Source organism: Vidua macroura, chromosome 12 (assembly GCF_024509145.1).
Source record: "Vidua macroura isolate BioBank_ID:100142 chromosome 12, ASM2450914v1, whole genome shotgun sequence".
Lineage (NCBI taxonomy): Eukaryota > Metazoa > Chordata > Aves > Passeriformes > Viduidae > Vidua > Vidua macroura.
The window spans coordinates 2,781,551-2,787,550 of record NC_071582.1 but is presented as its reverse complement, the minus strand read 5'-3'; positions in this window follow the sequence as shown (position 1 = coordinate 2,787,550).

The window sequence follows — 6,000 nt, the reverse complement described above, 5'->3', positions numbered from 1 at the left end:
TCATACTTGAATTTGTTACAACTTCTCAGATTAATTCCTTATGATGTACAGGAAGAGAGTATCCCAGAACAGGGAGATGCCCTGTGCCTGCTGCTGACTGAGAGAGGATAATGTCATGGCACATCCCCTTTCCTTGGGTGTCTGTGAGCCAGACAAACATTGCAGGGCTGTTTAGTGCAGTCACCAGTGAGACTCCATCAGTGTGGGCTGAAGGGAACCTGACCCCCAGTGCTGACAGGAAAAATGATCAATCTCTCTCGTTTTAATTAACAAAAATAGAGCAGTGTACATTACAGCACAGCATCACTACACTGCACCATATGCAATCCAATAGCAAGGCAGGAGCCTTTGAGTGACAGAGAAAAATCGGGCCTTTACTTGTGTTTTAGGCTATGAAAGCAAGCAAGGAAAATCCATGCTTTGGATCAATACTGTTCTCCTCCACATCCCCACTGTGTCATCTGTGGTGAGACAGGAACATCTCCAGTACCTCATATGACAGGATTTGGGGAAGCTACAGAGGTGAGATCCCACTCCCTGGCTCAGAGGCTCCTGGCAGACAACAGAACTCCCACACAAGTTACTGGTCCTGCTGCAGGAGATTAAGCCCCTGTTTGGTGTGTGGTAGATACGAGTAACTACATTAACCTTAAGCTGAAGGAGAACATTTTGTTATATAAGCACATCCCTGCTCCTGTAATGCTATTCATATTAATACAAAACACAGGGGAGATTAAGCAAGTAAATTAAATTCATTAGCATTCTGCTGCTTGCTTCCTAACCAGAGTGGGATTCAGGGGACTAAAGGCTCCTTCTCATGTGGCACAGATTGCAAGTCAGGTGTCAGAGGGACAACTGAATGTGGCAAGGCAGGTTTCAGTGTCACATTTTTAGTGGAAGGCACAGCAACTGCTCAGGTGCATGTCAAAATCTCATGTCACTAACATTACACATTTTTTTCTCATTTTAAAAAGCTGTATATTAGGAACGGGAGCTGAAACATAATATTCTATTTCATTTTATTCTATTCAGGCACAAAGAGGCACAGATGTATTACACTAGCTAGACATATTTAGAGTCCTCTCTTCACCTGCTCCACTAAATCCTTGGTTGAACACATGATAATCCAGTAGTCTAGAAAGAGAATTCAGAATTAGGGTGGTGAGGAGGGAATATCCTTCTTTGAGAAGCACCGAAGTTCAAGACATTTTCTTCCTCTTTATGCACACATAACTCTCCCTGACATCAGCTCTGGGACTGAGGCTTAAAGAAAGAATCAAAGATGTATTTTCTTCTACAGGCTCACTGCAAGAACTGCTAAAATCAGTAAAATGCAACCTGAAGGGGAAAAAAAAATATTTTTCTTTATAAAAGAAACAAATTTTGACAGAGTTGTCCAAATCAGAATTCCCTTTGCGGCTGTGTTTATATAGCAGTATGTAAAAGTTTACTTTAGGAAATGTTCAGAGTTAATCAGTGCAAGAGTTAAAAGCAGAGCTAATTCCAGCTCCTCTTCATATCCAAGACTGTCAGGAATTCATTACAACAGTCCCTCTAAGTTCAGACTCTTCCTCTGCTAGGGTCACTCTTCATGCAGTGGTTAAATGAAAAACAGAGTTGATTGTGATGGGAAGTCCTGGCAATGGCTTGGACTATTTCTCCTACAATCCTCATCAAATAAGGGGCACACAACAAATCGCTTATCTCTGATCTGCAATTCTCCCCTCCACCCAGCTGTAAATCTGAATTAATTAATAAATGCCCTAATGTTTTCAAGGTCATGGAAAATGAAAAGCACTCAGCAAAATGGATGCACTGACAGTGAAGGGTGTTTGTGGGTGGGGTTTTTATGTAAATGGAAAATCTGTGAGGCAGCAGCTCCTTCATCTGTGCCCCAAATGCTAAAGTTAGACAACTTAAAAGAAAATAAAGGAAATGCAAATAAATTATGTTTTGAACAAATGTGACCTTCCCTGGCAAAAGTGCAAGGCTTTATGTAGCAGTCTCAAATCACACAAGGAGGTCAAAGACCCCATGAAGTCAGGGCGTCGCGCTGGCTTTGGTGTGTCCCTGCTGACTGTGGGACAGAGGACAACTCTGCTTTCTGTCCTCAGCACCTGCTCACCAAAGGCCTGGCACGGTGCTCATCCCTGCCTGCCACGCAGACCTCAGGAGATAAGGCTTCTGTGGCATCTCTGGCCACTGAGCTGTTCCCAGCTTCTGGCTCTGTTTGAAACACTCCAGCGCAGCCCATGGCTGTGATAACCACGATACACAGACCCACATGGCTGCTCTGTCTGTGTGCCCATAACAGGCACTGCTCTGGGAGCTTCCACAGCTGCCCTCTAAAGCTCAAGCACCTTCACGAATTATGTAATCTGGAGAGTAAGATCATAGAAGCACAGAATGGTTTGGGTTGGAAGGGATTTTAAAGATGATCTAGTGAAGGTGAGGAATGTGAAATTTGACAAGTTAGGAATGCCACCCCTTAGATACAGAAACAAGATGTGAACTTATGGGCTCAATCTTTGGAGACACACAACAACTGAGTAACTTCTGAAAATAGAAAGGATAATTGAAGACACTCAGCTGGGAGCTCATGGTGCTTGAAGGGTGGATTCTCAAGCCAATCTTAATCTTGATTTGGCCACTGCAAAGAGTCTGTGAAGTGTAGCTGCAAATCAGTTGGGGTCCCAGCACATTACAAACTGAAGCTGCTGGAGCCAGTCCAGAGGAAGCCATGGAGATGTTCCCAGGGCTGGAGCCCCTCTGCTCTGGAGCCAGGCTGGGAGAGCTCCAGGGTGCTCACCTGGAGAAGAGAAGGCTCCAGGGAGAGCTCAGAGCCCCTTCCAGGGCCTGAAGGAGGCTTATAAAAAACAGAGGGATTTTTTATATGGGCATGTAGTCCCAGGACAAGAGGCAATGGTTTTAAACTCCCAGAGGCAGAGTCAGATGGGATAGTAGAAACAATTTTTTTCCTGTGAGGGTGGGGAGGCCCTGGCACAGGGTGCCCAGAGCAGCTGGGGCTGCCCCTGGATCCCTGGAAGTGTCCAAGGCCAGGTTGGACACTGCGGCTTGGAGCAGCCTGGGATAATGGAAGGTGTCCCTGCTCATGGCAGGGGTGGCACCAGATGGGCTTTAAAGACCCTTCCAACCCAAACCATTCCAGGATTCTGTGGGACTCAGATGCCAAACACAAGCCATCAGACTTCTACCTTACACTAATACTTTCAGTACATGACAGCAGAAACACAATGATGTGGTCTCAGATTTTCACCTGAAAATATAAAGCTTATTGCAAAGGGATAGATTTTGTCAAGGAAAAAAGTGGAACAGCATAAAAGTGATGAGTAAAAATCAGTACCTGCAGTTCCCACAGGTGGGTGTGTTCACACTCCCCAGGTCAGCAGAGGCCATGGTACCACAACCCAGAACACACTGGGGCCTTGCTTCCAATTTCTGAGTAAGAAACCTCAGAGTTCATCTGCCCCAGGCTGAATCACGTTGACAGAACTGGATGAGGTGCTCTGGGGAGAGCAGGGTAAAGAACTGCTGTGCAGTAACCCAAGATGCTGTGATTTCATCAGCACCGAGAGACCTGGGCAGGGAGGTCACAGACCACATTCCAAACAACTGTGTGAAACGTTAACTAATGCAATGAACCTGGGGAAATACCACAACTACTAACAAAGCAACTAAAGCACAAGACAGCATTAATTATTACAGAAATCAAAGCAATAAATCAAATATTCTGAACAAAACATTTTCACTAGCCTTTGATTTATGCCACTGTGAGGAATCCTATTCATGCCTTGAACACAGCTGGGCAGAAGCAGATGGGAAGTGGTCAGTACCACAGGGAAAACTACAGAATTACTAAAAAGAATTGCAACCTTTTGTTGCTTACTTTGATACACTTCATGCGTCTGGCACCCTCGATGTTGTTGATACATTATCTGTCCAACCTGTGTGAGCTCCTCCAGTCCACCCCCAGCACCTGCGGCAAATCTGTGCTCACACTTGACAGTAAAGTCACAGTGATGTGATTTTATTGTCACCGTTATCACCACCATTATTATTATTAAAAATCAGTAATGTAGATTGTTCAGCAAAACACCCAGTACCAGAATGGACTGCTGTACATCTAACAATTATCAGCATATTATAAAATCCACGTGGTGTAAGAAGGGATCTGTGTCCCTGCACAGAGCTCTACTTTTGGCACTTTCTCTAATTTATTAACAATTAATTTAATAATTAATATTATTTTTTATTTATTAATTTATTTTGCAGTGAGAAAATTAACTTGTACCACTGCAGCCTGTGAAGTCTAAGGCAAACCTGAAGCACACAACAGTGACAAACCCTTGGCATCTAGATGGGATTTGCCATCTCATCTCTGATGAAACACATTTTAACCTGTCAGTCTCCTGACAGCTTTTACTTGTCTCTTTCTTCTACATTTTATTCTATAATTTTTAAAAACTGGCAGCTTCTGTAGCCGTTTACCACAAAAAAAAAAAAAATCAAAACACATTTTAACCATCTCCCTCTATGTCTATTCTCTGAATCCAGAGCTAATCATGCAGTTCCCCAGGAAATCAGAATCTGCAAAGGCTTGTGTATTGGTCTCAACACAATGCTCATTTGGATTTATATATATATATTTATATGTAAAATCACACATTCCTGTCCAAAAATTAGAAGTAAACTAGCAGAGCAAAGATCTATGGGGAGATTGAAGTATCTGATGCTCTTCGTTTCCATCTGCCTCTCTCAAACCCACACTTTGATATGTTTGCTTTAGTAAAGTATTAAGTTTTTGTTTTGTTCATGCAGAAGCCAAAAATCACTCTTGGAAAACAGACACTGGAAACTGTTTTCCACAGAAAATTAATGCTGCAAACAGTTTCCTGCTGAAACAGGGGAGAATATTTTACCTACATGTACTCATAATATTTTTCTCTGACAAAAATGTTCAGCTTCTATAGATTCCAAGAAAGTCCCAAGTCTACTGGCAAATTCTGAACGTTTGACAAGCACAATTTGAGAAAGCCTCGTGGGGAAGCAGTGATTAGAGAAGGCAACTGGCAGCTGGGAAGCCCAGGCTGTATTCCCTGTTTCATTACTGATGTCTCTGGATGACCTTGTCAAGTCATTTAATGCCTTTCTGCCTGCCTTTCCCTATCTGCAGAATGCTTAGATAAACACCTCGCTTTTGGAAACTCTGTAAAATTGTTTACTTTGGAAATAGTTCCTTGGATGCTAAACAGGCTCTCGGGTACAGCATCAGATGAAAAACACAAGGGCCACAGGACATAAATGTCAATCTAATATTTTCTAATTAAACCATCTAGATTAAACCATCACAGTTTAATAGGTTAACCTCATCCCTGAAGGTTCTATTTCAGATGAGAGAGTAGTTATTTTAATTTTATTTATATCAGCCAACACAACATCATCAATGCAAAGCATACAGGTAAAGAAAAGCAGGGAAAAATGCAATAAACTTTTTTTTTTTTCTGCTTAATTTGATTATTTAGCCAAGTTTCATCTTGGTCAGGTGTATTGTATTGCAGTGGACCATGCACAGAACAGGGATTAAAGGTACTGGGATGGTACCCGCAGGCAGGGATGGCTTAACTCAAGGTGATCCACAATGGGCATCCACAAGCCCATTTGGGGCAGTTCTGAATGGTACCTGGCTCCTCTGGGCCCCCTCAATGACCTCGACCAGCTTGTTATGGACAAATTCAATTGGGGAGGCTAATTATAGATAAATCAATTAACAAGAATTTATTAAGCAAGCGGTATTAAGCAAAAAAAAAAACAGCGCTGGGCGGCCGGGGAGTCTCCACTCTGCCACGGCGCACCTTCCCCCTTTGACCTTTTTGTTTTTATAGTCCCCCCTTTTTTTTTCGGTTGACGTATTTTCTCTCGATGTACTCTGCGCCGGTGCAATTGGTTGCTAGGGGGTCCTTTTCCTTTTCCCTTTTTTTT